The sequence below is a fragment of the Panthera tigris genome, chromosome B3, assembly GCF_018350195.1.
Source record: "Panthera tigris isolate Pti1 chromosome B3, P.tigris_Pti1_mat1.1, whole genome shotgun sequence".
Taxonomy (NCBI): Eukaryota; Metazoa; Chordata; class Mammalia; order Carnivora; family Felidae; genus Panthera; species Panthera tigris.
Window position 1 is genome coordinate 110,205,481 of NC_056665.1, and position 12,696 is coordinate 110,218,176.

Here is a 12,696-nt window from a genome sequence, read left to right on the forward strand (position 1 = left end):
GCAGCACAGTCCCTGGCAGAGCCAGAGCCTCTCCGCGCAGCCCAGCCCGAACGCCGCGCGCCGCCGCCACTGCAGCTCGCGGCCCCTTCGCCTCCGCCCGCCTTTCCCGTGGCTGATTTGCCTTAAACTCCCTAAAACCTCCGCAGCCCCGGTTCCTGCTGCGGCCGGTGAGTATCTGCCAGTTGTGGGGCTATTTGCGCAACTTTGGCCCGGGTGGGAGGACGCGGGCCGCCGGCCTGGCGGAGTGCGGTGCCGGAGCGGTGCCGACCCGTGCGGGGATCCCGAGCGCTGAGGACGCGCCGCGAGGACCCGGCGACGGGCGGCTGCCGGGCCGCCTGCTCGATCCCGCCGTTCGCCCGCGCGCCTCGTCCGGGACCTGCGGCCTCCCTGGGTCGGAGGCGAAGCCCCAGCGGAGACTAGTTCCCAAATTAGTTACCTTCTTTTCCCTTTCTTTCTCTGCCTTTATTTTTTCTTGGGGGGGGAGGGGAGGGGAGGTGTAGACGGGAGGCGGGAGGACCCGGTTGATTGACGTGCCCAGAGCCCGCTTCTCTCAACTTACAGCTGCGGCTCCTCGGCGGGTGGGAGGGGAAGTGTCCCGGAGCCCGAGGCCGCAGACTTGGGCGCGCTCCGAGGGAGGAGGCGTAAGAGCCGTGCAAATTCTTGCCACGCTCTTTTCCACCCCCTCTTGCCGGCACACACGCTTTTTGTTCAGTAAAAAAGTAGTGGGTCTCGGGTTTGGGAATTTTCAATGGAAAAGATGTGTTTCCTGGGAAGAAAGTGCTTTCGATTCCAGTGGTGGGCGCTTGCTAGAAGTTCTGTTAGTGTTCTGTAAATGTGTTGGGTGTAGATCGGGAGTCGTTACCACTAAAATATGTAGGCTTGGGTCTGAGCTCAGCCACACTCTCAGCCTCCCTTTTTTACCTAAGCAACGTGTCCGTATGATCTGAAAGGTTGACATGACCTTTTCCAAATTGGGAGCGTCGGGGAGATGTTGATGAAAGTCCTTGATGTTTTCTGGGGACAGTAGGGCATTTGTATGTGTGTAATAATACTCCTAAATCGAGCTCCAGCGTGGTAGGTACGCGCAGATTCTCCATTGGCCTAAGTATATTTCCATACAGCATGTCTCAAGGCAGGAAAACTATTACAGGAACAATTTTCTCCAACCCAAGGACTGGTTCCAGGCTTTTTGAGGCGACTTAGAATCAGTTTCCGAGTTGAAGTTCAAGTCACTTTGGAGCAGAATTGGTGAAGGATGCAGGTCTCATGTTAACTTCAAAGCAATCACCAACTTCTTAGAAACGAAGAAATTAGATTCTATGAAATTTTATCAGTGCAAGTGGATATGATGGGAGAATTGGGATACAAAAACATGAAGGTTGAATGATAGCTGGCCATTCCAACCTCAAAACTTTTACTTTTGATTAACTTGCTGGATATCTAATAAAGTCTCAGTAATAACTGAATGGCTTTGGGAGCTAGATAGGGGCTTCCTCATCTCAGAAAATTGAAGCATAGTGGATGTGAAACTATTTTCAAAGATTAATAAAGACAGTCTCATGTAGAGCCTTTACTTTTAACATCTTATATTCATTTTAGGAGATTTCTCCATTATGACCAAGTTATCACAGTATAGAATAACTCAAGTTGAGTAGCCTTTTCTGAAGCCTTTCTATTCTTCCCACTCCAATGTGATGGCCTATTTTGGGGAAGTAGTGGGGGAGCCCTGGTGCCTCACTGTCAGAGAAAAAGAAACCATATTTAACCAGGACCTCAGCAGGGCATGAACACAGTCTCAGCCACTTGCTCTTGACCTTGTGTTTTGATTTCACATTAACGGCTAGATTTTTGTACTGTTTCCTTATTCTCTTCTTTTGCCAGGCTCTGGGGATGATAAGTTCATGGAGCTTTTTCAGAGTGTCTCTGTGTTCCTTGCAGCAGCATTTCATATCCTAATGTGCAAGAGAAAAGAAATGCCTGCTTTCAGGCCTCTCCTCCTCCAGCCAGGAAAGTGCTAAGCCTTTCCTATTAACCTTCTAGGCCAAGGGGGAGGAAACCCTGTGGGATACAAATGTAGAAAAGTGTCCATAGATTTTTATTTTTAAGCTGTAATCTGTTTTCTAAAAGAACTGAGGTATGTTTGAAAAACATCTGTTTGAGAGGGCTCTTTGGTCTGTATAGGATGTTTTCTCCTGTTGTTTTTTCTTGTGCTAATGTATTTTGCCCTGAAATATTGGCAGTGTTATTCTTATGTACTTTCATGTGAACCAAATTAAATGTGATTCGTGCCTATTTTTTTCTCAAAATGGAAATACTTATTATAAAATCCATGCTGTTTGTAAAAATTCAGCCAATACTAAAGTACATAAAATACAAAAACAAAAATCATTTTGATTCCCACTCCCCAGAGATAATCACTGTTAACAGTCAATTCCTTGTTTAAAACAAGAGAAGGCAACATTTGATCATAACTGTGCTGTTGTGTGTGCTTCAGAACCCTGCCTAAGGATGGCCTGTGATGATTCATGGCCTTATGTTCTCTGTTCACTACTCAGGTTGGTGAGAATTGGCTAGGTGGAGAAAAAGGGAATGTTTCGCATTGGACTGGTTTAAAATTCTATGATCAAGTAACAGACGTGAGCGTTTAAATATAACAGGGCTGCTATTTTAGGTTTGTCCTTACGAAGTACTTACTGTACCGTGGTAAGCTAGTTCTCACACTTTTTTCATGCTGATGTTGATGTCCAGCTTCTGATGGGTTGGTTTATACTGGCCAAACTCATTAAAAAAATAAAACAAAACCAAAAGCCTCATATTTGTAGAGAGTTTCATAATTTTGTAGTTGGAAAGGAGTGGCTGAATTTGCCATGAAGACCACTGCCAGGATGTTCCTGTGCTGATATGGCGAGAGGGGTTCCTCTTGAATAGTACCTAGAGGTAGCATGCCAAACATCAAGGAAAGAGAATTAGAACAAAGAAGGGGATTCATGACTACAGTTTTTAGATGTGGCATGGAAGGAGATGGTACATATTTAATATAGATTCTAACTTCTGTTTGTGGCTTGTATGGTAACTACAGGAGCTCTTAGTCAAAGCCCAGAGTCATTTATGACTTAGCCTGGCATAGTCAAGAAGAATGCATGTGAAGTAGCTGATGATGCTCTGAAAACAAAGCCCCAAAGTAGTACATAGAAGTTTAATTACACCATTGGTTATTTGATAGTGTTGGGGACACTGGTCTTTTTACACTACTTTGAGTGTAAAATCATTTTCAGGGGCACCTGGGTGGCTCAGTCGGTTAAGCATCAGATTCTTGATTTTGGCTCAGGTCATGATTTCACAGTTCATGAGGTTGAGCCCTGCCTCAGGCTCTGTGCTAACAGCACAAGCCAACGTGGGATTCTCTCCCTCCTGCTCTCTCTGCCCCTCCCCGACTCCCACTCATGTGTGCATACTTGCGCTCTCAAAATAAGTAAATACACATTAAAAAATCGTTTTCCAAATAAAATTGGGAAATTGAAGCATTAAAGCACCAACCCGATTTTCCATTTGTTGTCTATGTGAGATACACATAATCCCTTTTAGAGCTAACTAAAGAGCTCCATCCCCACTGTATGTCTTTAGTATGGGGGGGGGGGGGCTTGCTCTGATGGACGGTGGGAGTCAGCAGATGGAAGAGGAGATGCGGAAGGGGCAGGGCGTTCTGCCTACAATGTGGGGCTATGTGAGAGTGGGTGACCGGGAGGCTTAGCATGTTCCAAAGGGGCACTTCAGTTAATAGTCATTGCCATGGAGAGAGTGTTGTCTGGTTTATTTATTAAAAAAATTTTTTTTTAACATTTATTTATTATTGAGAGACAGAATGTGAGCAGGGGAAGGGTAGAGAGAGGGAGAGACATAGAATCTGAAGTAGGCTCCAGGCCCTGAGCTGTCAGCACAGAGCCCGACGCGGGGCTCAAACTCACAAACTGCAAGATCATGAACGGAGCTGAAGTCGGTCGCTCAACCACCAGAGCCACCCAGGCGCCCCGAGTGTTGTCTGGTTTATAAAAGCTGAAACTTAGGGCCCCGAAGCAAGAGTTCAGAGTTTGAGTCCCACATCCTACTTACAAGGTGAGCACCTGAATATCAACCATTAACATTCAGAAAATGAGGATAATAACAATACCTATCTCAGGATTGTTGTGAGAATCAGTTGTATGATGTATGGGAAATTGCTTTGTAAATTTTTGACCACTATATAAAAGCTGCCATGACTGAAATAATACAAAAAATTGGACACCTGGCTGGTTCAGTTCATGGAGCATGTGACTCTTGATCTCCAGGTCATGAGTTTAAGCCCCATGATTGTAGAAATCACTAACAACAACAACAACATTGAAGAAATTACTAACAACAACAACCACAAATTGATAGGCAAAATGAAATTTACCTTCTTCAACATATTCAATCAAGACTGATCGAATATTAACTAAATGCCAGGCAATCCTTAGGGCTCGGGATACAGTGATGACGAAGACAATGCCTTGATCTCGAGCTTACAGCAAAACAAAATTATATAATTGTAATTGTAATCCCTGCCAAGAGAGTGTGTTGGACACAGCATCCTATAGTTGTAGATAGGGGCTGTTTTAGAACAGAGGGCATCTGCATTTTGCATTACCCTAGGATCAGGAAAAAAATTCCCAAAAGAGTGACTGGACATCAAAAAGGTTCTAAGCAAAGGGAATCACATATATGAAAGCACGAAGGCCTTTGCTGTGGCAGGTCCTTTGGGATGAAGGGGAATCTTAAAGCTTAAATAGATTTAATGCTTAAAAAGGGAGTTAAGCTTCTTAGAATGAACATAGTTTTTATGATACTTTTTTTATTGGTTTCATTTCATGGACTTTTAATTAGATAAGAGTGAACTTTTCAGGGTTTTGGTTGGACTTAAACAAGAAAAATGGGGTTATAAGTGGAAAAATTGGAGACAATACAGTTTGAAAAGTCGGGTGGATCTGCGGGGGGGAGGAAGCCTGGCCAGTACTTCCCATTGTTCTAGAACTGCCTCTCTTGCTGCTCATTCAGCAGCACTTAGTGAATACTTACTATGTTGCACAGAAACAAGCTAACGGCCTTGTCTTCAGGTTGCTCCTCCCAATCTAGTGGGGAGACCTTCCGACAGACGCACAGATAACTGCGGTAGCCAGTTCTTATTTAGCATTTACTCTGTGACAGCCACTGCCTTGTGATAACTCTAAACACTAGGAAGGATTATCATCCCTTCTCAGATGAGAGAATTGAGGTACAGATTGCTTACGGACATGTTCAAGGTCACACACCTAATAAGTGGCAGAGCCGGAATTTGGACCCAGGCGATCTGGTTAGTCTGTGCTTTTTAACACCTACTTTATGTTGCTGTTCTGATGATTAAAACATAGCGTAATAAGTGCAAAATAAGGAGATGATACAGAGTAATATCAAAACCTAAAATAGCGGGAGAGGGAGGTGTTACAGAAGGCTTTCTGGAGGAGGTGATACACTGTTAGATATGTGGGAGGTTCAGGCAGAAGAACCAATCAATCAGCATGAGTAAAAATGGAGGTAAGAAATACATTCAAGAGGAGTGGGGGGACAAGCAGTTTTGTGCTGCTTGAGAATGGAGTTTGAAGCAAGAAGTAGCCAAACATAAGACTAGATGGGTGGGCATGGACGGCTCAGTATGCTTGGCTAAGGAGTTTTTACTTTTTAGCCTGAGGATATGTGAAGGGAGGCATAGATGGTACGATTTGTGTTCTTTATGAATCGTTCGTTGTAATAACTCAGGAGTGATGACAGAGACCTCAGGAGGGCAGGGAAGGTAGGGATGGAATAGAGGAGTAGATTTGAGAAACAGAAAATTGGTGAGACTCGACAGTTGACTGTTAAGGGTGGGAGAAGTCCCAGGTGACTGGCAAGTAGCCTGGGTGATTGGTGCATGGCAGTGCCTGCTGAGACAGAGAATACAAGGGGGAGGGGCAGATTTAGGTGGGTCCCCAAAGTCACAGAGGTACAGATATAAGTTCTAAAAAATGAACCCTAAAATTACCAAGAATACCAATGCCACGTGCAAAAAAGTGACTTCCTGGTAAAAGCTGCCTTTTGCTGAGAAGCCTGTTGTTCACACAGTGCCCTCTAGTGGTCGGAAGATGCCATGTTGCCTCTTTAAGATGAACAGATCAAAATGTAGAGATGGCCTGGAGTAAATACTTTTCCTCTTCTACTTCTGGAGGGAGAGAGAAGTATTCCAGAAGCCACTATGTTCCCTTTGCTTTCTGTGTGGACAAATTTATTTCCTAGACCTAGGAACAACTCACTTACTCAGAAGTTAGTTGGTTGGCTACCTCACTTATCCAGTGCCCTGGCCAGAAACAAGAGTAATGGCATTTTGTTGCCTATGAGCAATCAAAATAGATGAAACATCAGGTCATGATCTCACGGTTCATGAGTTCAAACCCCACGTCGGGCTCTGTGCTGACAGCTCAGAGCCTGGAGCCTGCTTCGGATTCTGTGTCTCCCTCTCTCTGCCCCTCACCCACTTGCACTCTATTTCTCTCAAAAATAAGTAAAAACATTAAAAAATAAAATAGATGAAACAAAGTGCAGGAACTAAACCCTTATCTTACAGAACATTTCCCTTAGGTCCTCTCAGAAAATTAAATTATGTAGATTCAGTTTCAATGAGTTTTTGTCTAATTTCTTAACCCCTAACGGGTTGCAATGGTGGGCAGCAGGAGATCAGCACCCGTTTTAGAAGTGATAGCTGTTGGCTTGACAAGCAAGACAGAATACTAACCAGCCAGCAAACCACAACCTCCAAAAGCACAACAGTTTGAGGCCATTTTGTGTAGGTGCAAACAACCCTTGCCAGTTTGAACAGCTGTGTTTTAGCAAAACACAACTGATGCAGAGCATAGGGCAGAGAGGTAGTTGGTGTTGCACTCGGGGTTGCAGAACAGTAGGAAGAGCCCTGGACCAGGATTGAGGAGATGGGGACCTTTGCTGTCAGCCACTACAACTGGAGGTGATCTTGAGTATGTCTCTTAACCTCTTAGGGCCTCACTTTGCTTTCTCATGTGTAAAGCATCAGGTTGAACTTGATCGCTTTGTAAAATTCTATGAAGTATGTTCACAATGATGACATTAATACTTAAGAAAAATTGTATTGTGCCTGACTGAAAAGACAAGAAGAAATTATCATCTCTGATTTATTTAAAACAATTTTTTTTAAGTTTATTTATTTTTGAGAGAGGCAGAGCATGAGTGGGGGAAGGGCAGAGAGAGAGAGGGAGACACAGAATCTGAAGCAGGCCCCAGCCCCCGAGCTGTCAGCACAGAGCCCAGTGTGGGGCTCGAACTCACGGACCATCAGATCATGACATGAGCCAAAGTTGGTCACTTCGCTTGACCGACTGAAGCCACGCAGGCGCCCCTGGTCTCTAATTTGTATGAGAATCCCGTAAGGAGTATGATTATCCCTATTCTATAGATGAGAAAAGCAGGTTTAGAGAGGTAAAGATGTTTCCTCATAGCTAAATAAGTGGTAGAGTGGGTATCCCAACCTATTGGTGCCTGCTTCCTGGGCTCTTACTTAATACTTTCATTTACCAAGCATGCATTAAGTACCAACTATGTGGGACGTGTGTGCTGGGCACAGGAAGCATGAGAGCCTTGAAGTCTCATCCTTAGCCTTTCGGGTTCAGTGTAGTGGGCATTGCTGTATGGTACCTCTGTTAGTGTAAATGATAAAAGTCATGCTCTGGCACTGTTGGGACTAATGTAAAGCGCCATTAGGGTTTTAAAAGGCTTTAGGGTGTGAGCACAGAACTGACTCACCATTTATAGCATTGTTTCTATGGGAATATGTGTTTCAAGTTCCAAAGAACTAACTTAAAAATAAAGTTTTGGAACATAACCCAGTTACAATTTCAGAACTTCCTGTGCTAAGTACTGAATTTACAGTCTAATAGCCAGCCAGAATGCCTGTTCTAAAAAGTGAATAAAATTGTCTAAACTTGATCGTGTCTGTCATGTAAGTGCCTTGAAGTGAAACTTTTTACCTTTGCGAGCATCTACAAAACTGGTTCTGCCTGGAAATTTCAAGAAAACCTAAAGAACTTCATTCAGTTTAAATTTAGAGATTGGACTCTATACCCTGGAAAATGGTATTCCAAGAAAGGATTTCACCAGGGTGACCTTATTTTTTACAGGTGGCAAAATCATAGAGGCCACGATCTCAGGCTCAAGAGTCACGTTGCCTGTGTTCTCATCTCACCAGGTCCTCTGTGGCCTTACAGAAGTTATATAACGTGCACACACACACACACACACACACACACACACACACTCTTAGACTAGAGCCTGACCATTGATAGGAGCGCTTAGCAAGTGTTGGCTATTCCTATCGTTGTTGTGTTACACTTGTCATTCACTGTACCTTCAAAACCTCCATTTGCCAGTTTGGTGAAGTGTGCCTGTCTTCCGTCCCATTACATCTTCATGCTTTTGTGTGTGCTGCTCTGTATCCCTCTCCAATTATTTACATCCACCCTTGTGCAGATGCCTGCAATGCCTCTCATCTTATTCTCTATTTTTCTCTGTTCTACTCACTCATCAGGTCCTCACTCAAAGCTTCCACCTTTCCTAACGCCCGCTGTTGTAGTACAATCATGCTTTTATTCCCCCCTCCAACTCTTGCTGAACTTTATTCAGTTTGATTTAGTAATTATTCTCAAATTGTTTCTTGCTTTAAAATTTAACCCCTCATTTGTAATTAGTTCTATGTTGACCCTCCTTTTCCACCCTCTACCTCGATGCGTTATGCAATGTTAGGAATGTCGTAGATGTTCAATACACTCTTGATACCCTGCTTTATTAACATGAGAGAGCCCTTTTCATTTCATTTCAGGATTTTTAAAAGGATAGTCTATAACCCTCAAAGTAAATCCCTATAGATATATCCAGTCATAGAAGACACGGAAATAGGTATGAGGAAATGAATGTATATACCTAAATGACCTTTGAGATCCAGAGGTAATTGTTAGTAGTTGAGAGATGGGGGCACTGAATCGGGAGTCTGATGCCAGACTCTGCTGCAGATTCTCACTGAGGCAATGCACGCTGTCCCCGGGGAGGCCTCCGTGGCCTATGGCACACATTACAAAAAGATGATTTGCTTTACAGAAGGAGTCGCTCCAAAATTAAGTGACTTTTTCAATCACTTTATTTTTTTAATTAATTAATTTTGGGGGAGGCGGAGAGAGAGCAGGAGCAAGCAAGAGTGAGGGGGAGGCAGAGGGAGAGAGAGAATCTTACGCAGTCTCCACGCCCAGTGCGGAGCTCAATGTGGGACTCAGTCTCACAAGATTGAGATCGTGACCTGAGCCGAAACCAAGAGCCGGACCCTTAACTGACTGAGCCACCCAGGTGCCCCTTCATTCAGTTTATATGCTTATTTATAGGGTCTTCAGTTATCACATGACTAAGGCGGAAGCAAAAGAAACTTTCGGCAAAACTTTTTTCCCAGTTTAAGAGATTTAGTGATGAAGGAAAAGTATTTCTGATACCTTCCTATGTCAGTGAGAAATTTACTGAAATAGCTTGCACAGTATAATTTAGGGGACACGTCTACTAGGTAAGACTAGATGCACGTATACAGATAAAACAACATTACAGATGGAGTTCAGATGTGGGTAGTCACTTGTTGTGCAAGAGTGCCTGGCCAGTAAATCCTGTGTGAGGGACTCATGCCCAGTCCTTGCTGAGTGTTCTTTGCAGAAGGGCACTTAGTGCCCTTTACGAGTGGTTCGTACCCCTTTGAGTGGTCATATGTCCTTGTTCTGTAATCCTAATCCTAGTACCTACTTTACCACAGTTAACTGTCCCCTTGATATACTGTTTAACAGTCAGAGATCTTTGCTGTTCTATGAAATAAGAATGTTGGATCAGATTAGAAGTCTCTAAACTCTAAAAATCTGTGAATATCTAAATTAATATGCTTACTGTGCTTGGTGGCTGTTTTTGAATTTGAGATGAAACTTTCAAACTAAAAATTTTAAAATCCAGCGTAAAATGTGTCGCATCACCTAACTTCTTTCTTTTCCTGGAGAACTGCATGCACACAGATCTCCATCTGGCTTAGAACTCTTGACTTTGGATCACATTTGAAGTTGTGCTCTCAGTCCCAGCCCTTGACTTCTAGCTGTAATAAATTTGTTTCACTAGTGATATAGCTAGTATATAATATAAGCAATCACAGATTCAGTTATAAAGGCAAGAAGAGCTAAACGCTCTTGCACTGTTGATGGGAATGCAAATTGGTGCAGCCACTGTGGAAGACAGATGGAGGTTCCTCAAAATGTTAAAAACTGAACTACCCTATAATCCAGTAATCACATCACTGGATATTTACACACACAAAATAAAAACACTAATTCAAAATGATTCATGAACCCCCAAGTTTATAGCAGCATTATTGACAATAGCCAAGATATGGGGGCAGCCCAAGTATCCATTGATTGATCAATGGGTGAAGGCGATGTGGTATACATACACAAAGGAATGGTATTCAGCCATAAAGAATGAACTCTTGCCATTTGCAATGATGTGGATGGAGCTAGAGAGTATAATGCTAAGCAAAATAAGTCAGAGAAAGACAAATACCATATGATTTTATTTATATGTGGCATTTAAGAAACAACACAAGTGGGAAAAGGGCAGGGGGGGAAAGACACACAAACCAAGAAACAGACTGTCAATTATAGAGAACAAACGTTACCAGAAGGGAGGCGGATGGGGGGGATGAGTGATAGGTGATGGGGATTAAGGAGTGCACTTGTGATGAGCATTGGGTGATGTATGGAATATTGAGTCACTACATTGTACACCTGAAACTAATATTACACTGTATGCTAACTATACTGGAATTAAAATTAAAACTTACAAAAATAAATAAAAATAAGAACAGCTAAGATATAAGCAATCCTTTTATTTAAAACGTTTGCAAGCTTTACTATAATATAAAGTTAACTAAGTTTTAGTAGCATTATTAATATCAAAAAAACCAAAAGGAGAAAACTTATTTTGGAATTTGAATAAAATTGTTTTTAATGAATTAAATTTACTGTAAATGAATGTAAAAAAATATTTTCAAAAAGGGGGTGCCTGGGTGGGTCATTCAATTGAGGGTCTGACTCTTGATTTTGGCTCAGGTCATGATCCCAGTGTCATGGGATTGAGTCTCGTGTTGGGCTCCATGCTGAGCATGGAGACTGCTGGAGATTCTCTCTCTCTCTCTCTCTCTCTCTCTCTCTCTGCCCCTCTCCCCTGCTCACTTTCTCTCTCTGTCTCAAAAAAAAAAAAAAAAAAAAAAATCAGGGCACCTGGGTGGCTCAGTCGGTTAAGCATCCAGCTTTGGCTCAGGTCATGATTTTGCGGTTTGTGAGTTCAAGCCCCACATGAGGCTCTCTGCTGTCAGCATGGAGCCTGCTTCAGGTCCTCTGTCTCCCTCTCTCTTTGCCTCTCCCCCGCTCTCTCTCCCTCTGTCTCAAAAATGAATAAACATAAGAAAAGATTAAAAGAATAAGTGAATGAGTTTTTAAATTTTTAATGCAAAAAGTATTCTCAAGAGATAGATAACAAGCTAAAAGTCTCACAAGAATTTAGATCCTTCACCCCAGATTCCATGCCCCACCTCTCTTCTTTTTTTGTTTTTTTGTTTTTTGGTGTTGTTTTGTTGGTGTTATTAAGCCTTCTCAAAGCTTTTCTGTGTAATAAGTGAGGTGTAATAAGAACAAAGTTATGGGTACTAATATGTGAAGGATTGTTATTAAAAGTTACTCTACTTTTGGGGTGCCTGGGTGGCTCAGTTTGTTAAGCATCCGACTCTTCGTTTTGGCTCAGGTCATGATCTCATGGTTCGTGGGTTCGAGCCCTCCATCAGGCTCTGTGCTGACAGGGCAGAGCCTGCTCGGGATTCTCTCTCTCTCTCTCTCCCTCTCTCTCTACCCCTCCCCCACTCATGCTGTCTCTCTCTCTCTCTCTCTCTCTAAAATTTTTTTTTAAAGTTACTCTACTTTTTAAAGTTAGTTTTACTCAGAATGTGGATATTTGCATATAATATTGATGAAACTACAATTCTAGGTCAGCCTAGAAACTGTAGTTAGCATGAATTTTGTTTGGCCTTGAGCTCTCTGAGGGGAAGGTAGGAATGTGAAGTGAAGACAGTGGGGTTCATACCCATGCCTTTCTGACCCAGAGTCCTGTGTTCTCTCCACAAGAGCATGATGCTCTCTTCCATAGAGAAGGTACTTTACTGAATACGTGTTGAAGTCACTAGTGTAGAAAAAGCCAAAATTCTCAACAATGTATCCCTGAGATTGCAGAATACCTGTGCTATTGCCGATTCTCAGTACTTTATATAGTGCCTGATGCCCCAGAGCACTCAAGGAATATTTGTTGCATTGACAAATGTGCGTTCAAATGCTGTTGGTGCTCTTGTTCTAGTGTAGTGTTTATATTAACACAGATGCATTTTTACTAACTTCACTGAATCTGATTTTCTCTGGAGAGGTGCCCATCATATTGGTCTTGGATGTACTTGCAACAGTTTTGGTTGCTGGCCGTAAAACTGCTTTCCATTTAGGGGCGCCTGGGTGGCTCAGTCGGTTGAGCGTC

At 42.9% G+C, this 12,696-nt stretch overlaps 1 protein-coding gene across 3 annotated transcripts in view; it reads left to right on the forward strand.

Moving 5' to 3' along the window:
* Nucleotides 1-2: 2 nt before the first annotated feature.
* The window catches only part of ZBTB1 (zinc finger and BTB domain containing 1), a 27,277-nt gene continuing 14,583 nt past the window's right edge, over nucleotides 3-12,696 (forward strand). The window contains exon 1 of one of the 3 annotated variants that reach the window (XR_006218910.1): nucleotides 3-167. The gene's annotated coding sequence lies outside the window, so the exon portion shown is untranslated. The remainder of the gene's footprint in view (nucleotides 168-12,696) is intronic. The other 2 variants (XM_042989872.1, XM_042989871.1) reach the window with 2 other exon arrangements.